At 36.3% G+C, this 25,280-nt stretch overlaps 1 protein-coding gene across 10 annotated transcripts in view; it reads right to left on the reverse strand.

Moving 5' to 3' along the window:
• Positions 1-25,280, reverse strand: part of Lrrc4c (leucine rich repeat containing 4C) — a 1,168,074-nt gene that overhangs the window by 986,244 nt on the left and 156,550 nt on the right. The window lies entirely within an intron of this gene.

Below are 25,280 nucleotides of genomic sequence, written 5' to 3' on the forward strand. Positions count from 1 at the left end.
TCCTTAAATTCACATTCTTTGAGACTGATGAGGCTTCGTGAGCTAAAATTGATTTTTTACTAGTCTGGCTTCACTACCAGTCCGGCTTTACTCTAGAGAACTCTTGGTTATGGATAAAGCTGTTATCATCTCAGACTTGCAAACAGAATAACCAAGCAACAAATTTCATCACTGCAAAACCAAGGTAGTATGTCATCCACGTCTGGGGACATGGATGTTAAATTGTTCAGTGTTAAAACCATGCAAATAAAGCTATTTGGTGTTTAATACGTATAGAAAACTGTTTATTTTTTCTGAGCTTGATGGCAGGGTAGAATTAACCCGTTAGAAACTCAACAAGAAATGGTGGTTGAAATGTTCTACCACTCCCTGAAAGCTCAACAGGGCTTAGTCTTTGCCCCCCACAATGTTCCAGTGAGCAGGCCATTTGGGTATCTGCCACATTGATGGAGAACAGTACAGATGGATAATCTTCCCTGTTTCCTGAAATATATTCCTCAAATTGTTACCCTTTGACTTTCAAGAAGCCCAGTGCCCTTACAGGTTAAAATTGTCTGAGCTGGGTGACTCTTAAAAGTAATTTTAAACTACTGTGGACTAATGAAAAGGTACACAATCGTGACTAAGGCTCAAAGGCCTGACTCTAGTCGAGATTTTAAAGGGAATGACCCCAGGGGAAAACTAACAGATCTTGGTCCATTTATTCCAGGCAATAAATCATGACCTAGACAAATTGAGGCATATTGAGACTTGGTTGCTTAATGGATAATCCATTGACCTTTTAATCCCCTCGGATCCTTTTTGGTATTCATTTTAACATGCTAGGCAGTGTGTCACATGCTAGACAAAATTGTTATTCTAGACAGAGGTGAGGTTATAAAAGAGAACATCAGGGGCACTGCAGCTATTTTTTTTTTTCCCTACTGGTTTTTATTTGCTACTACCCTGACACCGAGGTGGAAGGAAATGCTTCTCAGCACCTCCTATGAAAACTTCTGTTTTTCCACAACTCTTAAACTAAAAGACAGATGCAACAGCTCTACTATGCAGCTCATTAGGTCTGGGACAGGTGAGAATACCTTGCTTCTCTATGCTGGGCAATTCCAAGCCGCCAGCACACATTAGCAACATGATTTCAGATAGTCAATACGATTTCTTTTCTCTCTTCAAGAAGCAGCATGGAGTGATAATATCCCAGACACTGAATTAAAGGCTGATTTTAGAAGAAACAGAAAGATAGTTTCTTTGGATTACCGGTAACATAAAGCAAAGAATGAATTAAAGTCAAAGCTCTGGACATGATAAAGCTGATCTTAAAAAAAAAAAATCCCAAATGTTGGTTTAATAGAAAGCAGCTTGACTTTTAAAATGCTATCTCTGTGTTTCTGTTTCTTTATTCAAAACATTCTGACCTGCCACCAAAACACAATATTATTTCCAGCTCTCTTGCATGGCTCAGTCATTAGGGGTGATTACGTAACCAAGTCCTGTGTACACAAGTAATCCATCAATCGATCCGGGGAAATGAGCAAGTCTCAATCAGTAGGTTCCCAACCGAAGAGGAGTAACACTCACACTATTGTTTTCACTCTCCTGAACTCCATCCAAACCAGTAAGCCCATCACCTATTCCATTATGCTGTGTGTGGGGGTAGATTAAATGATCACTCTGTCGTTGAGTCAGTTCTTTCAACGATCCAGTGGCATCAAACCCACCGTGTTGCCAAATACCCCATCTGTGCAGATACACCGAGTTATAATTCCAAAGAAGGAATAAGGATCATGCAAACCTAGAAATAGTAAAACTCAAACGATAGCTTTAAAGCAATCAGCATCTCTCCATACTGATTAACCCATTCATAAGAATTACATTTTTCCAGTTCTAGACAACAGAAGGGCATTTCATCATCATAAAATAGCCACATCTCATATGATGGATGTTGTTTCAAACTGAAAGGAATTGATGAAAGTCTGTGACATCACCATGAAGATCCACCACAACCTAAAACTCATAGAATGTGCACTGATATAACAGAAAACCTCTTTCTATAATAGATCAAGATGAGGAAGAAAAAATGTCAGTAAGTAGAAGAGTATATATTATACAAAAAGTCCTAGAGATGTTATGACCAATTTTCTCTTCATTACATAAAAAATTCAAGATTATCATGGGTTTTGGGCATCTAAAACTTCTCACTGAGAAGCTGAATAGTGATAGAGAACTCATAATTTAGGGGAGAGATGGAGTTTAATCTAAAAATGATATCTGTCATTGATTATCAAATATCCAAACAACTGTGAACATCAGAATGTTTAAGACTTGTTCTTATGTTATAACAGATAAAACATCATTACTGCATGTCAAGTTTCCAATAAAGCTCCACCAACCGAGAAATTCAGCAAAATCAGCAAACAAAGATAGTATGCAACACAGTGTAACCATTCAGGAGGTGAGTAACTAGAAGTAGAAATATTTTCTAAAACAAAAATTTTGCAAAAAAGTATAAAAAATATAACAAATTTGAGTGAAAATCAAGACATTTTAATAAATTTATTTTTCTTACCACATTTTTTAATAAAAGTAGGGCAGTGGTAGGAAAATGAAAGAATGGGCTCCAGGCGGCTAAGTCACCATTGGCTGAGACAATGGGTGGGGTGATTATAGTCCCCACAGGAAATACATGGCACAATCAGCTTAGTTAATTTGTTGAGAGTTTAATAAAGGAACTATTTATAAATGTGTAGCCAGGCATAGGGAAGCTACAAGATACAGGACAATATCCAGGCTAGTGGCAGAAGAAAACTAGTTGTCTATACTGGGTCTGAAGCAGTTTGCAGAACACAATGAGAATCCCAAGATTTGTTGAATATTAGTTTATAATTTATCCTTGTTCTCTTTTGTTCCATTTCACGTCAGTGAGACACCAAGCTATGAAATTCAACAGGATGCCAGAAGACTACAAGTACATCTACTAAAAATTATTTCAAATGTATTATTACACTACTGCATCTATGACTCTGCCAGTCATAGATGAGTTGGTACTTTTGCCCTATAATTGTACTTTATCTCAGCTTTCATTTTTCTAGGAAACTTCACTGACTTCCTATATGAAATCAGTAATCAATACCAATCCCACAGAAAGTATGCACTAGCATACGAGTTGTTTTTCTTTCCTTATAACTATAAATCAATGTGTTCATTGTGGGTTTGTACATGAATTTAAAAATCAGTGTCATTTAGAAAAAAAAGGAAAAGCCTTATGGAATGTTAATATTATAGAGTGCGCAAACAAAACTTAAAGATTAGTAAGGAAAGAATGAATGAGTCATTATCCAAAAATAAACAATGGGACACAGTTGTTAGCCTGTAATGCTGAAATATAAAAACTGAGTTTCCAAGGTGGCTTTAACCTGAGTATGCAAATCCCTAATATCCTAGGCAACCAATTTCTGAATAATGAGGGTTTTAAGAATCAATAAAATTTCTTGAAAATATTATGGGATATAGTTAGTCAGAATAATGCTAAGGAAGACTTTACCTGTGGGTAAGTGAACAGAAGAGTGGGATGAGTTAGCATTCACAAGGTGCTGAAGAACTTGGCAACCTACTTACTGTCGCTACTCCTCTCTCTTAGATAATTTCCTATGCCAAGCAGTGATTAGACCAGTTTGGATATAAGTTTAATATGTGCTAATATCTATATTATCGAGTGACATGAGGAAAACACTTAAGGGAACTTTTTGACATACCTCAAACTAATCTTTTGACTTTTATCTCTCATCCACGGCCCGCACATGTGATGGAATTTGGGTCTCCTATGCGTGAAGCAGACTGGCCATGACAAAAAGCTAAGAAAAGTGCTTTTGAAAAGAGAGGGGGGGATATCTCTATGACCACAAGAGCGAGCTCATGTGTTTTCTTTATTTATACAAGGGAACTTCAAAAGTTTTCTACAGAATGTCCTTCATCAAATTAGGCAGGAGGTGGGCTGTCCAGACCCAAGCTATGAGAGCAGTCTTCCTTGCTCAGTGTAGACTGAAGTCACAGGCATTGTGTAATATATTAAGTGGGAGGGGCCACAAAATAGCATGCAATGCCAGACCAAAATCTCCTTGGCTCAAGGTCCAGTGAAGACACTAAGTAGCTTAGGAGTGGCTTCTCACATTTATCTTATTCTTTATTTTTCTTCCCGCACTCATCGGTAATATTTAGCCTGCTAAAAGATATGGGCAAGAGTATGGTTGCATCTTATGGAAAGCAGGAGTGCAGAAAATGTTGGCTGAGTGAAATCAAGTGAAAATGAAATGGACATTAATAAGTCAACTAGTTTCCCTGGGATTAAACAAAATAGGCAAGTTTTAACAATAAGCAACAAGATTAAAGTTTGTCCACATAAGGAATGTATTTCTTAATTCAAATTGAAATGAGAATGTCCCGATGTTTGCCACGTCTGTTTCTAACCCACAGAACCAAGCTGCAGTGAGACTCAATTATACGAAAAAATACCATTCACTGCTATTGAAAATAATGCAGAAATCAACGTATCTTCCACATTTTGGGGGAGTGAATACATGAATATGACTCAGGAGTTGCCAGATAACCCTTTACAGAGAGAAGTGATACTGAAGTACTTTGATTTCCTAGTAGCATCCTTGGAAGGCTGCAGCCTTCTTGTTCTCCTCTTCACGTTCTGAGTACAAAATGGATCAGTTAAGAGCTGATTATGTTGATGCTAGTGTGAATTTATATAAAATGAACCTTAATGTTCTGGAAATTCTAATTTCTCAACTACACATAACTCAGAATGGATTCAGAATTTTTTGGTCAAAAATTCGTTTTGTCTTTTTTACATAAAGCAGATTTCCAATTTTTAAAAATATCTTTATTTCACTTTTATGTGATGCTGAGGTTTGAACCCAGTGGCTCACATGTGCTAGGGAAGTGCTCTACAGCTGAGCCACAACCCCAGCCCCATTTCCAAATTTATATGATTTTTTTCTCTTGTCTAAACACCAGCACTTATGACTTATCATTAGTTTTTTTTGTTTGTTTGTTTTTTTAATTCCCCCCCCCCCTGGTGGACATAGATATGTTGTTTAACTATCAAGCAATTACATTGTTCTCGTAGAGTATACATTCCCTATTGATTTTGGAAATATGCTCTTACTCTGATTAATTTATTCCTGTCCGTGGGTGCCTTTTGTTAAATGATTCTATCTGCAAACTTGACCTTATGGAACACTCTGATTGACTTTTTGAATTTTTTTTCCCTTTGAACCTCATTTTATTAGGCCTGAAAATCTGAGACCTACAAAATGAGAGCATGGCTTAGCCAGGTATGCTCAAGTACAGTTGAGACCTCTGAGGTAAATCACTCTACCAGATGTCATGCTGGACATAATCATGCCTGATTTAAAAAGGTGAGTCTTTTGTGGGGTTAGCAGAGCATTCTCAGGGCACTCAAACAACCTGGGCTTCAGACCCACCTTTAAATCTTTCTTAGTAGCCCAGAACTATTCATTTATCCACTTCTAAACATCACTTCCACTATTGAAAAACGTAGCAAATCTACCGAATGGTGTTTTTGATAAATATCAAATAAGATAAAGAAAACGTGTGCATTTTAAGTTGAAAGTGTTATTCAACTATGAATCAACAGGCCTGAGTCTCATTTCCTGCATTTCATACAGATTAACCTGTAGAATTACATACTACAACCCAAAGGCTGGACTTCAATATCTAATACCCTTATGTGCTAATTTCATAATGTCATAGTGTTTATGTTGGAATGTCATAGTGTTTTAGTCAGCTTTCTTGCTGCTTTGACTTAAAGACCTAACCAGCACAATTGTAGAGGAGGAGAAGTGTATTTGACAGCTCATGGTTTCAAAAGACTTAGTCCATGGACAGCCAGATCCATTCCTCGGGGCTTGAGGTAAGGAAGGACATCATGGTGGAAGAGTATGGAAGAGGTAAGGAGCTCACATGATGATCAGAAAGCAGAGAGACTCCACTTGTCAAATTCAAATCTATACACCAATGCCACGCCCCCAATTCCCACCTCCTCCAAACCTTATTTGCATTGTCTCATAGGAGCTTTTGGGGAATACCACATCTAAGCCATAACACATAGTAAGGTAATTTGGGACAAAATTCTTGAGACCTCTGGAATTCAGTTTCAGCATTTATTAAGTGGGAGAAATAGGACCTTCTCCCAGGGAAAAAAAATGCCTCTCACTCAGTGACCATTCATCATTAATGATTTCCAAAGACCTTTCTTGGAATTTACTTTTCTCGAAAAATACCTAACTCAAAGTTGCCTTACCTATTTCTAGAATTTACAACTTAGAAACTAAAGAAAACTCACAAAAGTTCACAAGAGTTACAAGGAAAGTTAATGGCTTGGAAAATAGGATGTGTGAAGGAAGCTTAGAGGAACTGGAACATTTGATACTGAGCAGAAAACCAGGGAGGTGAAAATGTCTTTTAAGAAATAAGAGAAATAAGGAGATGAAAACAGTGATCATCTCCTTCCCTTCGCAAATATGACAGATAAGCAATAAGTAACTACAATTATATGATTTTCCAGTTCAGGAAGCAGGGAGGTGTATGGGCATTAATTATCTTCTTCTGTAAGTTCTGTGAAGACAGTGAAGTGTGTATGTGTGTTACCAGTTAATTCATACATATGTATGTATACATATGTGTATTAACACGTGTGTGTGGATGTGTGTGTGTGTGTTTGTGTGTGTGTGTTTAACTATAACCCATAAAGGAAAAACAGAAGGGGGATAACAAAAAAATTAGGAAGCTAGAAAACATACAGATATTTACTAACTGACTCCACAAACTGAAATTGAATCCTATATGGTCAGTAGGAAACACTGAAAAATAATTTAATTAATATCACAGAACTTCATGTTGTCCCAAGTACCTCAAAGATTTAGCGTAGGAACCCATCAGAAGATTTGAATGAAAATCTGTATACAAAGTTGTTAGGTATTCTCTTACTTCTCACAGTCTGGCAACTGTGGTGCCTCTTCTCAGGGAAAAGATTGGGCATTTATTATCATTTTGCCACCATAAGAAAAGGGCCTGATATTGTTCTAATGGTTGCATTCCTCAAATTTTATTGGAACATAGTCCACAATACAATAGCATTAAGAGGTGTGGCTTTTGCAGGTGATTAGTCATCAGAGCTCTATCCTAAAGAGTGGGATTAGTGATTTTTATGAGAGGTTTTGAGAGTTCATTGGAACCCTTTTTGGCCAATCTATCCTTCCACTACTTGAAGACACAGCAACGAGTTACCATTTGAAGCAGAGAACAAGTCCTTATCAAATCCCCAATCTGCTCATGTTTCAACTTTGTACTCCCTGGCCATCAGAATCGTGAAAAATAAATTTCAAGTACTTGTAAAATTTCCAGAATAAGGTATTTTGTCATATCAGGAGGAATGGAGAATAATAGACTCTCTGCACTGTGAGATATCAGACATATTTGAAAATGGAGCACCAAACAGGAAACAAAGGGATTAACTAGAAGCTGACATGCTGAATTTGGAAAATTCCCCAACCTTCTTCCACCACTAGGCAGCCAGTTGGACTCTCTATATAAGGCATAACCCAAACTAGTATATTTTTGAGAATAGAATGGTTGCTAATAATACTTACTCATTTAGGAATATTTATGTCCCAGGCCTAGGGAGGGTTATGGTATTATAAGCCTATTTCTAGAATGCTAATAGCCAGGCATGTACTCCCCAGGGAAAAGGTTACCAGAGTCTTCTTTGAGGGATTCTGAAGAGTTCAAGATAAAAGACCTAAAGAGGCTTACATCCAGGAGTCCAAAGGAAAAAGCATGGCCAGCTAGTTCAACATTATCAACCATATTCAGCACTTGTAGCTATAAATAGCATTTGCACACCCAAATAATATAAAACCTAGATAATGATATTAACAGAAGTAGAATAAAAACAGTTTGGAGAAACGGAAGTATATACATCAAAGATGACACTGGGAAGTTCTAAAAGTGTAAAAAGTCCTCATCCTCTATAGGGCGAAGCCCAGAGATAAGGATAAGGATTTTAATTTAAAGATAAAAATCTCTCCTATGAGACAGCCTTGCATGCTCATTTACATATTTCTACACTTGCTTACAAAGTACAACTGCAGAGTTGAATAGTTGCAATGGAGACTATACAGGCCTCAGGATCTAAAATATTTATTATCTGGCACTATAGAGAAAAAAAAGTTTGCCAACTGCTAGTATAAATTATGAACATTTCAGAGAAAAATAAATTATGAATATGTACATTTGTTTTTTTCAAAAGTTAGATAGTTGTAATATTGAATACATTTTAAACCATGTATCCTCTTGGAAGCTGGAATGATGAAATTGTTGGTATGTTCAAGACAGTGATCAGTATATGCTTCAAATTAATTGAAGCAAATTCTTATTATTGTAATATTATTTTTAGTTTAGATATTCAGTGGGTTTTTGTTGTCTATTTAGTTCAAAATATACATTAGTGGTTTTCTTCAAATATTTTGTAAGTAACAACATCTATGTTAACAGACTCACCAGGTCTGTTAGAAAGACTGAAATAGAGGGTAAATAACTTTTGAGAAACATGGCTCTCACAGGAGCTCCAGGACAGAGCCCAGCACTTCCTTCTGGGACTGGGAATCTAAGTGTCTTCCTTGTGGAAACCTTGTGCAATATTTTATCAGCATCTTTCCTGTTCAATTGATTTCACATCCCTTTATCTTAACATATTGCACTATCTCTTACTGTCATGTTTTTCAAAATGCTTCCTAGGGAACTGCTGGGTTATAACAACAACAACAAAACCCATACAACAACAAAACGAAGAAAGCGTGGCATATCTTGTTCATACAGGATTCACATCTTGAAAAGTCAGTGGATTTCCATTCCTCACCTCTAGCCAAGGTTTCAGTATAAGTTGTGTTACAAGTGAAATTTACTAATCAAAACTGTTGGGTTTGAAAATGACTCTTTCAGAGAAAGTGAAACTTATATTCTCAGAAACACACAACCTCTTGTATACCACCATTTGTTTTTGACTCTCGTCGACTCAAAAGTAACTTGAAAACTCATCTGCACTTTTATCACTATCAAATCACATGTAATAGATCAAAAAATGTGAATAGGGAATATTGTTTTACCAAGAAGAATAATGTAAAAATGCATCTCTTTTCCTGAGATCAAGGTCTGGCATTAGCTAAATCATTTGATTTTTCCAAAGTAGATCCAGATTCTTTGAAATATCTCTATGAAAATGTAATAAGAGATCATTTTAAGTGAAGTTGTATTTAAAAAAACACCTTTGGTTTTGCCCTCTGATTATTATGATCCATTGTGGTTAAAAAAAAATATTCTCTGCTAAATTTCAGGAAGAAGTAAAGCTAAAATACAAGGGTAGGGAAATTGGTGTAAATGTGATCATTCAGATAACAGTCAACTATTTGCCTACAGGACACTTAAAAATACTCACTGACTGAAACCAAGCACTGTGTCTAAAACATAATAGAGAAATAAAATTATCAATGGTATGAAAAATTAATGACTTCATCAGGTCTGAAAGAAAGCTTGAATATATAGTTGAAGAAATGCAATTAACTCAAAAGGATAGAGTCAAGTTCAGGGAAAGATACCAAATGTGGAACAAGTTGAGGGGCTAGAAAGGAGGGAGTCACTGTCCTGGTTCAGTTTTCTTTGTCAATCATCCACTATCTGTTTGATAACTCTATTTTATGATGAAGTATACAAAAATGACGAGTGGTTATTTTTATGTGTTTCAGATACTTACAAATTTTCTTTCAAAGAAAAAAAAATGGTTCGTAAGTTGGAGCCCAAGGTAGTATCAAATGATTACAACTGTTGCTGTATAGAAGGAATATATATGGCAAGTAATATTGTTGCAGGTAATGCTGCTCTCAGATGGAACAAGAAAATAGTCACATACATACACATGTACAGAGAGACTCATGTCTCCATGCTCAACCTCTTGTAGCAGCAAGTGACAGAAAATCCATGAAAAAATTATAAATCTTCCAGCAAGAAATACCAACTTTATGTTGGATATTAGATGGGTTTTAGGGTAGAAATGAGGGTTATACATTATTGGAAGGTTTGGTTTTTTCCCTTAAGAAGCGTATAATAAAAATAGAGAAGATAGATGAACTTTGAGAAGTAGTGACAAATACAAATTATTGTACCCTTGCATGCTACCATGTATCAGGCATGAAATAAAAATTATTATAAAAAAAAGAACAGTGTTACGATGCAGCCTAACATCTTATTTCCTAGGTGTAGAAAATTCAATGCAAATCTCCTGTCTCCATGCATAGTATTTATTTTTCATGCCATCAGGTAAATGTTGTGAAGTTTAGGACTATGTTCTTTATTCAAGATCCCCCTGCATTTCATATAGTGACTGACATTCTTGGATGTCTGTAATGTAAGGATTTAATGGACAGAATTGTCCAATTGTGACCAAACATCTTCAATATAGAAGTGAAGTTGGATGTGGTGGGACACACTTCTAGTCCCAGCCTTCAGGAGACTGAGATCAGAGGACTGCTTGAACCCAGAACTTGGAGACCAGCGTGGGCATAATAGTGAGAACTCTATCTTTAAAAAAGTAAAAGAAAGAAAAGGAGAGGCGGGGAGAAGGAAGGAAGAAGGAAGGAGACAAGCAGCATTTAAATGACTAATATTTGATACTTTGGAATATGGGGTATCCTTTTTTATATCACATCCAGTTACCATAATAATACTCTGATTTCAAGAATGTTATTCTGCCCACATTGAAGATGAGAAGACCAAAGTTTGACCAATTAAAAATAAGTCACAGTAAACTATGCAACTGGTACTTAAAAATTTATCTGTAGTAGAGAGGACTGTGGTGGCTGATAGGTGGGAAAAGGGGGGACTATGTTGGGGAAGAAGACAGGATAAGGATCCTTCAGACCATGTCAAGAATTTTGCCCAGAAAGCAGAAGAAAACATAGTACTATTCACAAAACAATGCATAGAGCCCAAAGTCTGACCAACCTAGTCAGTTCTGTTTAAACATGATTAACTATATCTACTGAGAGAAGAAGAAAAGAGGGGAAAAAACAAAGCAAAATAGAAGGAGAAAAACCTAGTTGCCAGAGAATAAATAGCAACTTAACATTTCTCTCATCAGTGTAATGGAATCGTGTGGGACATTCAACCTTTGAGCGATAGCCTGGATTCCAGAGCAGGTCTGTACTGGCTCACATAAGAGTGATATTCTTTAACCTAATGAATGACAGAGTGACAATTACATCACCAGGGCAGAAAGGGCAGGGAGCGGTATACATGAATTCCCTATTGGCTTCTGGTATCACACATCTTCCTAGAAAAGCCATGTCACTATTTTTTCTGGAAGCAATAACACCGACAGCATAGGTTTTCTCTTTACTTTTTTTTTTTTGTACTAGGGATTGAATTAAGAGGCACTCGACCATTGAGCCACATCCCCAGCCTTGTTTTGTACTTAATTTAGAGACAGGGTCTCACTGAGTTGCTTAGCACTTCGCTGTTGCTGAGGCTGGCTTTGAACTCAAAATGCACTTGCCTCAGCCTTCCAAACTGCTGGGATTATGGGCATGCAACACAGCACCCAACTTCTCTTTACTTTTTTAAATCAATTATGACTCGATAGTTCTTTGTTCTTTGACATAAGTTCCAAGGTGTGATATATACTGTGTAATACCTGACACAATGCCCGACATTCTCTTTTTGCTTGGTTACATCACATCACAGCTAGAGAAAGAGTTAAAATACGCTGAACTTTCATATTCTTGAGCTAACACATGGACAAATAGTATTACGTTCAGAATTGAGACAGTTGGTACAGTTTCACTTTAATCTCCATGTGATTATGAACCTACCATTAACAATGAGGAGTTAAATTACCTAGAGAATATTTGAGGAAATTAACAAATAGATGATTATTTTAGTCAGCCAAGGTCAGGTCACCTTTGACACATGCTTATGGGCCTGACACTACAATTTTCCTGAGAAATGCTACTTTGCAGGGATGAACAACATCACTTATCAACACTTGCATTTTTAAAAAATATTTTTAAGTTGTCGATGGACCTTTATTTATTAATTTATTTATATGTGGTGCTGAAAATCAAACCTAGTGCCTCACATACAACCCCAGCCTAACACCTGAATTTCTTGAGGAGAAATAGGTATTTCTGTCTGACTCCCTTTTAGTTTTGATAGAGTTTATGGCTGTAGCTAAACGTAAATCTAACAAGATTTAAAGTCCCAACTTTCCATACTTTTATTCTTGTGGGGTGGGGATTTATTCCCAGAAGAAAAAGAAAAAAAATAATTTTTAGAACTTCTATTTATTATACTTCTTCACAAAGAATAAACATGACAATGATGGAAATGAGAGGAGAACAGGAAAAATTAAATAGAAATGAAACATGATTAGGTGTTCTTTTAATACTCTGCCAGTTCTCTCATTCCTAAAGACAGAAATGCATAAAAAAAAGCTTTATCTTGATTTTAAAATCCTCTTAATGTAATTTGAAGCTTTTGCTCTAAGCCCCACACAGCAAAATGCAAATAACTGACTTCTTTTGGTGCCAGAATCAGTCTCCCTATCAGTAGCTTGTAGGAACAAGTTTCCCTTCTCTTGTTTTCTCTATGCTTAATAATGATCTAATTTAGGCGAGTGCATGACTGAATGAAAAATGATTGATAAGAAATATATGCATGTTGTTGTGTTGGTTCAAGGAGAATTTCACCTCTTGGGAAAGAAAGTGGATTACCATTCCTGTTCAACAGTATAAGTGCTGTACAGAGCAATACATAAAATAGTCCAGTAAACAATTCACTAAGTCTAATCCACTCAGCACATACTGGGCTGGACCTAAAATTCCATTTGTTCTTGGCTATCATTCTGCATTTCCTTTAGCGCTTAAAGCAGCAGTATCTAGCTGTTAGCAGATAGTTCTTTTACACTAAGAAATATAAAAGGGAAGAGCCTTGTGCTAAAATGGCTGCAATATATCAGTACATATTCATAACCTCTGAAATGGCATTTATATCTGTTCTGTATGTGAATCCAGAAAGGAAGCTACTACTAGATGCCACTAAACCCACTGAGATTTTCTTTTCCCTCTCTAATAATAAGAGGTGGTGTTTATAAAAGGGGAAGGGACTAGTCAGTACAATGAAAAGAACATGGATAATTTTCAATCACATAAATACAACTTTTGGACCATAGAGAGTGGATAATCTCCCAATCCTCAGCTTACTCGTCTAATAAAGAGGAATCCCATTATATCATTTCAGGCATAGTGCCTGCTGATCAGTGAATGACAACTGATTCACAAGATCCAGTGCTGCCAAGGGTGCCACTTCTGGAGTCTGCCAAAAAGATGTCCTGAATGATTTTTAAAAACTACATCAATTTCCTCAAAATAGACATGAAGACCAATGGAACCGAAGATTCACTCGCACACTTATAGTCATCTGATACTTGACCAAGGTGCCAAAAATATATGCTGGAAAAAGACAGCCTTTGTAAACAAATAGTGCTGATAAAACTGGATATTTTTATGTAGAAGAATAAAACTAGATCCCCATCTCTCAGCCTGCACAAAAGTCAAATCAAAGTGGGTCAAAGACCTGGAATTATACCAGAACTTTGCAACTGCTAGGAGAAAACAGAGGCTTAATACTCCAATATACTGGCTCAGGTACCAACTTCCTTAACAAGACCCCTAAAGTTCAAGAAGTAAAATGAAGAATCAATAAGTGGTATGGCATCAAAGTTTCTGCACAGCAAAATAAATGAAAAGGAATATGAAGAGTGAGCTTACAGAATGGGAGAAATTCTTTGCTAACTACTTCTCTGACAGGGCATTCATACTCCAAATATATAAAGAACTCAAAAAGATTAACACCAAAACTAAAAACAGAAACAACCCAATCAAGAAATAGGCAAAAGAAATAAATACACACTTTTCAAAAGAAGAAAAACAAATGGCCAATGAATATATGACAAAATATTCAACATCCCTAGCAATCTGGGAAATGCAAATCAAAACTACACTGAGATTTTCTCTCACTCCAGTTAGAAAGGCAAGTATTAAGAATACTACTAATAATAAATTTTGGAAAGGATGTGGAAGAAAATGTACAATCCTACATGGCTGTGTGCTGAAAATTAGTACAACCACTCTGGAAAGCTGTTTGGAGATTCCTCCAAAACTAGGAATGGAACCAACATATGACCCATCTCTCCCACTCCTCAGTATTTAACCCAAAGAACTTAAATCAGCCTGCTCTAGTGATACAGCCATATCAGTGTTTATAGCAGTACAACTCACTATAGCCAAAATACAGAAGCAGCTCAGGTACCCATCAATAGATGAATAGACTAAGAAAATGTGGAATATATACACAATGGAGTTTTACTCAGCCATAAAGAAGAAGGAAATTATGACGGTTCTCAATAAATGGATGGAACTGAAGAGTAGCAGGGTCAGTGACATAAGCAAGATTCAGAAAATCAAATTTTCTTTTATATGCAGAAACTACAGCAAAGAAAGGGAATAAAGTTGTGAGTAGTGGTGTTGAATATCATGAAGATACAGAGAAGATTAATAGAGTAGAGAAAGGGGACTGCGAGGGAATAGGAGGGACAGAAAAGGTGAGGAAATAGATTTGACAAAAATTTTACTTTATGCATGTATAAATATACATTGTTAATTTTACCTTTATGTATATCTAGTTTTAAAAAGTAAAAATAAATATATAAGAGTGAAAGGAAGACCAATGGAGTAGAAGATGGTGGATAGAGGGAGGGAGTAAGGGATGGAAAAAACTGGGCACTGGGAATTGAAATGGAATGAATAAACTCCAGACATGTATGATTATGTCAAAATGAACCCAACAATTATGTATAACTCTAATGCACCAATAAAAGAAAATAAGCTATGTTTATTTGTTTGTTTGTTTGTTTCTTTCTAGAGTAGAAGGCATGGCATAGGTGCAAATTTGAAAATTAACATATTTTCTTAAAAAAAGAATTTAAAATCTCAAACCTTTCTTCAATTATTGTGTGATCTCATGTATATTGCTCAACAAATTTGTTTCCTTAGAAAGGACATTAACAGTGTCCCTATCTTTGGATCTCATGTGATAACTAACACTTGATTAAATATCTAGGAATAATGTAAATACTTAGTAATTTTAGTTAATTGCATTAGTATGACTAGTGAAAGTATCATAAGTAATATGCACATATTCTTTGCCACAAATTCTGTTTTTAGGTATTTGCCCATACTTCTTGGAGCCCTATATCATTCGATGGCTTCCTCAGAGCTGGAATTTCAATGTGACCCTGCAGACAAGTGTTTATTTTTGAAACTTGCACTACATCAATGCTTTATGCCTGAAAACACCATACAAGATTGAATTTTTTAGATCTATGTTTTGATTTTATACAAAATGAAGTTCAGGCAATTCTCTTATACAACCTGGTATACTCTGGAGTCTTCCTCTCAACCTTCATCATGATATACTTAAAAGTATATTGTGGAATACTTGGAAGTAGATCATTCTCCAACTGGACCTTAAACAATATCTCAGCATTGACCTACACCTTGTAAGAGGTGCTGAGCAAAGGACCTGGCTAAGCTATATCTGGATTGTTGATCCTCAGAAATCTTGAGATAATAAATGCATGTTTTTTAGACAACTAGTTCTGTGGTAACATTGTTGAAGCAGTAGATGACTACTAATGATATAGCACCAAATATACTTTGAGTAATGGTAGCATGCTTAATTAATTAAAGCAGTCTAAGACTAGGAAACTAAAGTATCTTTCAATTATTCACATCCACTTACTATAAAATTTAATGCATATTGGTAAGTTTTTTTGTTTAAAAATTAGGCTTTGAATCTTATAATACATTTATCTACATATCTACTAGAAATCAATCATTGTGGTATATAGATATTACTTCCCATATGCATAAAGAGATCATATGTGAATAAAAATAATTCAGACTGGATTAATATCAATGAATAATACACAAAAGGAACATGGAAATCCCCAATTCCTCAGTGCCTAAGACTGAGAACAATAAGATCCATCTGTACTTTGAAAAGAAAAGTGTAATATTCCTCCGGTGCTTCTCCTAATATAATCATGAATAGCTAAAGAAAATTATTTTAAAAAGACAAAATATGCATATCCATAAAGTATAAAATCTATAGTCTTACAAAGAAAATCACTTTATTTCTACTAAGTGTTTATGATGGCCAAGCTCTGAATCACAAATGTGCTCTGCTTTAATCTATGGGGAACATATTTTGGGACCAAATTAGTAGGGTAGGCTAATAGTATATGGCAGTTAGTAGAGGTTGAAGCCTGATACTATCTTGGAGGCAAAATATTAAACAATATCTAAGTTATTCATCTAAAAATACTTTCAAATTCATTGAGCCCAGAGACCATGCCACTGGATTTTTTGAAGGACAAATCATAAAGGGTAAAATCCGAGTGCCCTGTCAGAAACAAAAGGGCAGTGTCCAGAGAGAGGATCTGGCTCTGTTTCTTTCTTGTTTTCCTTTCCTCCTAAGAAACATATTCACTTCCCCCAGGTCCTTTGTCTCTGTCCACTCTTTATCTAAGCTGTCTTGCCCACAGCCCAAACACACCAGGCCTACGAGTTCAAGCCACAGAAGGGAAGGGGACGACCCTGTCTGGGACATCAAGAAGACGACAGAGAGGGAGAAGGAACTAGTTTATTAAAATTCCAACTAGAAGGAGAGCAAAGCACCAATCTAATTAGTGTTCAATGACTGTGCTCAAGTCAGAATGTCAGCCCTGGACCGCCAGGGAGAAGGCAGTCTGGCTTAAAGAGAGAGAGAGAACGTGGGCAGGGAAGATGACATGGTCGATTATTGTGGTCTGTCTCTCTTGTGCCAATTGCTGAAGCTGCTGAAGCATGCTGATTTTCCTGAGAAAATCAAGGGTGACTGAAAAATACTGACTTTTCCTTTACCCTACTGCCATCCGGCTGAATTACACTAGTGGCCTAAATGCCTAGAGGCTCCTGAGTGTTTCCAGGATTGCAAACCAAATATTGCTATTAGCACCCACATTTTAAACAATTACTCTGTGTCCACCAAGGAGGACTGTAGCCAAATCATTTTGGCATAGAAAAGCTTGGCAGAACTGAGCTCAACCTCTAGTTTTACCAATTACTAGCTGGACAGCTGAATATATAAATCTGTTTTTATATAATAATAAACAGGTAGTGGGTGGTTGGCTGGATCTCTCTTGAGCCTCTGTTATTTTATTATGATGTAAATATTAATAACTGTCCTGATAGAATCTATCAAAAATTGTAGATAGAAGGTATAGCACAGGACTTTAGCACATGTTGAAATTTTAATAAATGTTAACTATTTATCATCACCTAAAAAATGACAAGGGTAAATCGTTGGTTGTCCCATCCAAAGACTTTTTTTTTCATTTCCCTTAAGTACAAAATGTCAGTCTGCACACATCCATCCCATTATTAATCATTCCTTTTCTGAATTAGTTTTGCAGGTAACTAAGAAGTTCTTTGTATTAAAGAAGACGCCCTGCTTCAGAATTCTCATGACTGATAAGAATATTATAATAACAACCAATTATAAAGAACTATTAAGCAAATCACAAAAGTGAAAGGACTGGCCTCAGTATTCAGTCACCTTTCATAGAACACAACAAGAAGTACAGACCCATGTAAGGACACAGAGCCTGTTCTTAGGGCCTGCTTCTCTGGTGCCCATCCAATTCCACAGAAAACATTTTCAGTCAAAGTGTGAGAAATTGACATTTCTACCAAATAAAACATGGCTTTCCTTTGCAGCTTACAGAAGACATACTCTTTTTCTTCCTCAATGCTTAGTTCCACACCTGTGGCCATCAACTGGGCATTGTCTTTTCTTCCTACGAATGATGGCTTGGTTACAGCACTTGTTTCTTAGGTTTACTTGTAATAAATAACAAATATTTTGGAGGACAAAATCAATGTGTTAGTAGAGTTGGTTCCTTCTGCAGGTATCCACTCCAGACCTCTTTCACAGCTTTTGGGGACTGCTGGAAATTCTTGGTGGTCCTTGACTTCTAAAGGTCCTCACTCCAATTTCAGCCTCTGTGTGTCTCTGGGTCTTCAATTTACCCCTGTTCTTCTACGCATCTGTTCACTGGATTTAGAGTTCATCCCAGATACAAAATGATCTTTTCTAAGATTTTTAATTCAATTTCATTCGCAAAGACCCTCTTTCTAAATAAGATTCCATTCAAAGGTACTAGCGATTAGAACTAAAACACATCATTCTCAGGTCCATTATTGATTCCACTGTAGTTGCATCAGGTACTAACCACACAGCTTATTCAAGTCTCCTAAATTCTTATCTTTCTATAATCCACTGTCCCCAATCCTGACCTAAAAATATTTTAAAATATATTTCAGATACTAGCACCTCCCTGCTCAAATCACCCCAAAGGTTTTCCAGTGCAGATCAAAATAAACCACATGTGCTCACCCATAAGTTGAGACTGTAATTCCCGACTTCAATATTTTCCTCTTGAACCTTCTCCATAACTGACCTCTCCTCTTCCCTCAATTCTCTGTTCCACAGACACTGAAAAGTTACTACACTTTCTGTTTTGGACTTCTCTTCCCTGAGATCATCCATAGTTGATTCTGGTTTATCATAGCCCAGCTCTCACCCTTAAAGTTTTGGTTCAGGTATCTCTTCTGCAGAGAAGCTGTCCAAATCCACCCTGCCTGAATAGCTCCCACTGCTCATAGCTATTCTGTTCAGACCTGTGCAATAGCCTTTAAGCATGTGCCACCACCTAAAGTAACTTTATTTATATTTTAATGTGCATATTCCCTAACACAACTCCACTAGAATATAAGGGCCATGAGAACAAGAATTGGTTTGCTTAATTACCATTTCTCCTATATAATACCAGAGTTTGAAACACCGTAGGTACAAAACAAAGTTTCGTTCAATGACTGACAAAAATGACATCATCTTGTCTCAAAGGGAAGAGAAGCAGCAAGGAAAGAACTAGTGAAAATTGTTAAGCTACCACCATGTGCTTCGCTGTTTTTTTTTTTTTTTTTAGTAGAATATAGCTCATTTAATTTTCACTTCAAACCTGTGCAGTAGGTTCTATCATTTATCTTGTATGTGATGGAGAGGGCTGAATGATGTTCCCCAAATCCCATATAGGGGATGATGAAATTTTAGCTCAACCATGATCTGCCTGACTCCAGTGCACAAGGTTTTTAACTCATACTGACTGCCTTACAGAGGAGAAATGTAAGGAAAGGCAGTTTTACAATGCACCATCAAATATACAATAGAAACTAGACTGGTGGTTAAAAGGCTCCATCTTATTAGTACAAAAACCTCCCAGGTTCTTTCAGAAGGAACAATGATTTACTTTGGCTTTGTGATAATGCTATGCACTCATAGGGATTTAGTATAGGGGAAATGCTGGGATGCAGAAGTATCTAACCAGTGTTTCAACAAGTTAGCTCAAAATAACTGGGGTGGGTGGTTGCTTTTCACATGGGTAAATTTAATTAGCATTGTGGGTGGCTAAGAACTGATGCAGACCTCCTCTGGCTGCTGTACAAAATTATCCAGGGATACGTTTAGCATTTCTCAAAATGTGCCTCTGATCTCCATTAAACTCACAGTGAAATAGGGTCTCAGGTGCCTCAGTCAGGAGAATTTAGACCCAATACAGAGGAGAAAATTAAATTTAAGATAAATTGAATAAGGTATTTCTTCAACTCTGTAGTCTGTTACAAAACTATCTTATCTGAGTATATAGGACTACACTACACTTGGAAAAGCTTTTCAAGCCACATTAGCTACTGTGGTTTGTTGATGAAACACACTCACATACTTCATAGCATTTATAAAAAGGAATATGTTAAATGCTGAAAGAATGTTGGAAAAAAATTGCAAGGAAGCTACTCTCTTGTGAAAATGGATGTTTCCCAAGCCTCTGTCTTTTGAGTAAATAGGTATATTTTCTTCCCAATTTATCCTCCTGGTTCTGTACTTGATGTTGGTATATTCACACCACATTTTATCATTATCAGAGCACTTGCTTCTTAAGTCATTATTTACAATAGAAGATTATTCATTTCCCCAGCACATCCATAATCAGCTACATAAAGAAAGTAATGGTTAGAACCAGTCTAGTTCTCATTCAAAACCAGATACTTGGTTCATATTATTAATACGAACAATATGCTTGTTAATATTTAACAAATATTAATATAAACTTGTATGAATTTGTTACTGGTCAAGCAATAAAAAGCAAAGCACCTGCCCTCCTAGAACTCATATTCTAGTGAAGAAAATGCATACTAAATGCAACTATAAACAGAAAGAAAACTCAATTCTATGCAGTAGACTACTAATAAGTAAAACATTATTGAATGTTAGCAAGGATGTAGAGAAATTGAAACTTTTCTACAGCATTGGTAGGAATACAGACTGGTTCAGCTCTGGAAAAATAGTATGGATGTTCCTCAAAAATTAAATATAAAAGTACCATTCATATCCAGAAATCCCACTTGTGGGTAAATATTGTCCCAAATTGAAGTAACTCTCTTGATGAGATATGTATACCCTCAAGTTCACTGAAGCACTATTCATAATAGGTAACATTTGGAAACAATTTAAATGTCCATCAACACATGATGAGATGAGAAAAATGAGGCATATACTTATAATTTAATGTTATTCATGTCTAAAATATAAGAAAATATTACCACTAGCATCAAGATGGATGGACCTAGAAGACATTATGCTAAATAAAATAAGCTATTTAGAACCAATAGTGCACAATTCCTTTTATATGAGGTATCTAAAATAGTCACAGTAACAGACGCAAAGAACAGAATGATAGTTTCCAGGGACTGAGGAAGGGGGGAAGTGGAGAACTGTCCCATAATATGTATAAAGTTTTAGCTCTGCAAGACAAATATGTTCTCAGAGATCTGCTGTACAGCATAATGCCTTTAGTTAACAATATGGTATTGTGCACTTTAAAGCATGTTAAGAAGACAGATCTCATGTTAAGTTTTCTTATAACAAAACAAAAATGAACAAAACAGAACACAAGGACATTTTTAGAAGCCATGGGTATGTTTAGAACATTGTGATGGTGCCACAAGTGTAAGCATATGCCCAAACTCATCAAAGATTATGCATTGAATATATGCAAATTTTTATATGTAAATTATACCTGAATAAATTTTTAAAGGAAGAAAATGTGAAGTTGTTAAGGGGATTTAAAGTGATGATAAGATGCCAATATATATTTAAATAGAATTCTGAAAAAGTGCAAGTATATGGCCTATAGGTTGTTGAGGGGGTGAGATAGATATGGAAAGAGGAAGTATCAATTCCCCCACTTCAGAGCATGCTTGCCATGTTAGGAGACAGCAGGGATGATGGGTGCTTAGAGAGCAGTAAGTGAAGGGGGAGAGGTTAGAAGAATGACTAGAGAGGTCGCCAGGCTTGGAATGCACAGGACAAGGGAAGGCACATGGGAAAGAAATCCAATGGATGTTTCAGCATGGTGAATTGATGTGACACAACTGAGATTTTTATCAGTGCATCTACAGAGTCTGTGTTAAGAATGAAGTGAGCAGGACAAAGGGCCAAATTAGAACATCCACAAGATCATTGTTGTGATCCAATGATAGTGACTTGGACAAGGATAGAGCATCGATGTGATGGTAAGAAGCCATCAGATTGTGTAAGGTTTGATAAGAGGCAGAGGTGAAGAACAAAGAGAAAAACAGGGACAATGTCCAGATATGGGGTCTCAATAATTGAGCGAGAGGTAATACTAGTTACCTAAATGAGTGGAGATATATGCTGCTCTATTAAAATAAAAAGCAAAAAGACTCAAAGAATAATCAGTGAAGGATTATATTTTCCCAACATTATGGTCTTTTCATATACAGAGGCCAAAGAAAGGAATACAGTTTCATTTTTGTTGTTTAAATTAATTATGCTGCCTTGCTCGGAATTGTTTTAAAGCAGATCACTGGGACTATAAAATATGTGAAAACAGCATGAATTAGAAATGGAACAAAAATGGCCTTTGGCCCACTGCTAGGAATTGATCCCAGGGGGGACAAAATGTCTTGTGCGAGGATAGTACAAGGATATTCAGTTCTACACTGTTTGTTATAATAAAAAATTGGCAACGGCATAGTCAAATTTGTCATTGTACATTATTAAAATCACTACCATGAAATCAGAATTACAAGAAACTGTACAGGAAGACATTCACCATATACTGTGAAGAAAACTATTCAAGTAAACAAAGAGCAATGTAAAGCATTGTTTTCTCTATAAATACATAAACACATAGGAAAAATATTATAAAGGAGCAGACCACATCATTCAAGGTGACTATCCCTGAATTGAGAAATGATGGAATAATATTTATGAACTTTATGGATTCATTTATAAGAATACGTATAACAACACTATGATAAAATGCTGATTTTTTAAAGTGGGGAAGTAAAAGAATTAAGAAAAAAATAAGTGTGAGCAACAAAGGGAAGCTGTCAACCTAAAGATAGTAACCAACCTAATATTCTATCCACCTAATTCAGGTGGTATTGAGACTTACCTCTAACAAAGGTAACAGTGAAGACTCAGAGACAGACCATATTAATTACTAAATTCACTGTGTCTCAAAATGAAAATTAAATTTATTGGTATGAAAGTATGACTTGACATACTTACATCCTTCTCACTTATATAGACACAAAGGTAGGTGACATGGTAGATCCTTACCTCCAGAGATTCCACAGGGTCCTGGCTTTTCAACCAACATCCACAGAGTATAACCAGACTGTATTTCAGTTCCTCACACATGGGGTCATACTTCCAACTCAGGTGGTTAGAACCAGCCCGTGTTTCAATTACTCTCCTTTCTATTTTTTAGCTTAAAAGTTTTGACTTTTTATGTCAGTTTAAATTTCACTTTATCACATAAGAATTACTTGGTTGCCAATAATAAATAATTGACCTTTAACTCCTTCTTGGCATCTTATCAAAATTTGTAATTTTATAGTTATTTTCATGATTGTTTTTGAAACCACTTTTTTTTTACCCATTGGATACTCTAGTAGGCAAAGACAATACCTCTACCCATGCCCCCACCAAAATAAATATCCACATCCTAATCCTTGGAAAATGTGAATGAATCTGCATATTGTGATTGATGTGGAAGATTATCTTTGATTATCCACATGGATCCAACCTAATAACAAGAATCCATATAAGGAAAAGAGGGAAGCAGAAGAGTAAGGGAGAAGGCAAGATGTTTTAGTCGGCTATTTCACTGCTGTGCCTAAAAGACCTGCCCAGAACAACTGTAGGAGAGGAAAAGCTTATTTAAGCGCTCATAGTGTTAGAGGTCTCAGTCCATAGACAGCTTGCTCCATCATGGCGGAAGAGTATGGCAGAAGGAAACAGCTCAATGATGATCAGAAAGTAGAGAGGAAGAGTCTCCACTTATAAAATCCAAATATATACCTCAAAACTATGCCCACTTCCTCCAGCCTCACCCTACCACTTCAATTACCACTCAGTTAATCCCTTTCAGGGAATTAATTCATTGATTGGGTAAAGACTTTTGGTAACACGATCATTTCTCTTCTGAACCTTCTTGCATTGTCTCACATGTGAGCTTTTGGGAGACACCACATCTAAACCACAACACAGGAAGATGACACAGCAGACATGGGAGGCCACCAGCCAAGGAACACAGGCAGCTTTTGGTTTCCCTTGATTTTCACAGGAAAAACCAAGGTAAATAAATGATTGTGTTCCTGGGGAGTCCAGGAGGAAAACAGCTTTACTGACACCTGAATTTAAGAGAGGTGAAATTCATTTCAGACTTTTATCTCCATAGGGGTAAGATAACAATTATGTTGTTGTTTTAAGCCACTATGTTTGTCATATGTTATAGCAGCACAGGAAACTAACATAGATGTCAAATATCTTGAGCTGCAATCTTATTCATTTAGTTCACTACTGCATCCATGGCAGCTAACAAAAGGTCTTGTGCATAGTAGGAAACATATAATGAATATTTGAGTAAACTGAGCTGGCATTTACTCCCAAAACAATTTCAAGGTGGTGAGTGTGTGTGTGTGGGGGCGGCAGGGGGCTGGTGGAATCAATGCTAAAGCATTAAAAAACAAGCATTTTAAAACATGATCCTCTGTGCAGTCCTTAAATCACTCATATGAGTTGTCCAAACATTACCAATCTTATACAAATGAACATCAGTTGTAGTACCACTCAATATTTTAAATCACCCCAAAGTTCACGCATGAAGTGTTCTGGGTATATTATATCTTGGTGTATTATTTATTTTCAAAGTTATTCTAGATCTTCAAGGAAGAATGTGATATTAGAAAACACATTTCCATACTATCAAAAGTAAGGATATGAGGAATCTCCATACTGCTTTCCATAGTGGTTGCACCAATTTGCAGTCCCACCAGCAATGTATTAGTCTACCTTTTTCACCACATCCTAACAGTTATTGTTGCCTATATTCTTGATGATTGCCATTCTCACAGGAGTGAGATGAATTCTTAGAGTAGTTCTGATTTGCATTTCTCTAATTGCTAGAGATGTTGAACAATTTTTCATATATGGAAAGCAGTATGAAGATTCCTTAGAAAATTGGGAAATGGAACCACCATTTGACCCAGCTATCCCAATCCTTGGTTTATACCGAAAGGACTTAAAATCAGCATAGTATAGTGACGCAGCCACATCAATGTTTATAGCAGATCAATTCACAATAGCTAGACTATGGAACCAAACTGGGTGTCCCTCAATAGATGAATGGAAGAAAATGTGGTATATATATAATCAATGGAATATTACTCAGCTTTAAAGAAGAGTCAAATCATGGCATTTGACAGTAAATGATTAGAGTTGGAGAATAACATGCTAAGCAAAATAAGCCAATCGCACAAAACCAAAGGCCAAATGTTTCCTCTACCATGAGGACGCTGATTCACAATAAGGGGGAGAGCACTATGGAAGAATAGGATTACCTTAGATTAGGTAGAGGGAAGTGATGGGAGGGTAGGGGAGGGGATGTGGGGATAGAA

This window comes from Marmota monax, unplaced genomic scaffold (assembly GCF_021218885.2).
Source record: "Marmota monax isolate L192 unplaced genomic scaffold, Marmota_monax_Labrador192_F-V1.1 WCK01_AAM20220418_F8-fsc00047, whole genome shotgun sequence".
In the NCBI taxonomy this organism is placed as follows: Eukaryota; Metazoa; Chordata; class Mammalia; order Rodentia; family Sciuridae; genus Marmota; species Marmota monax.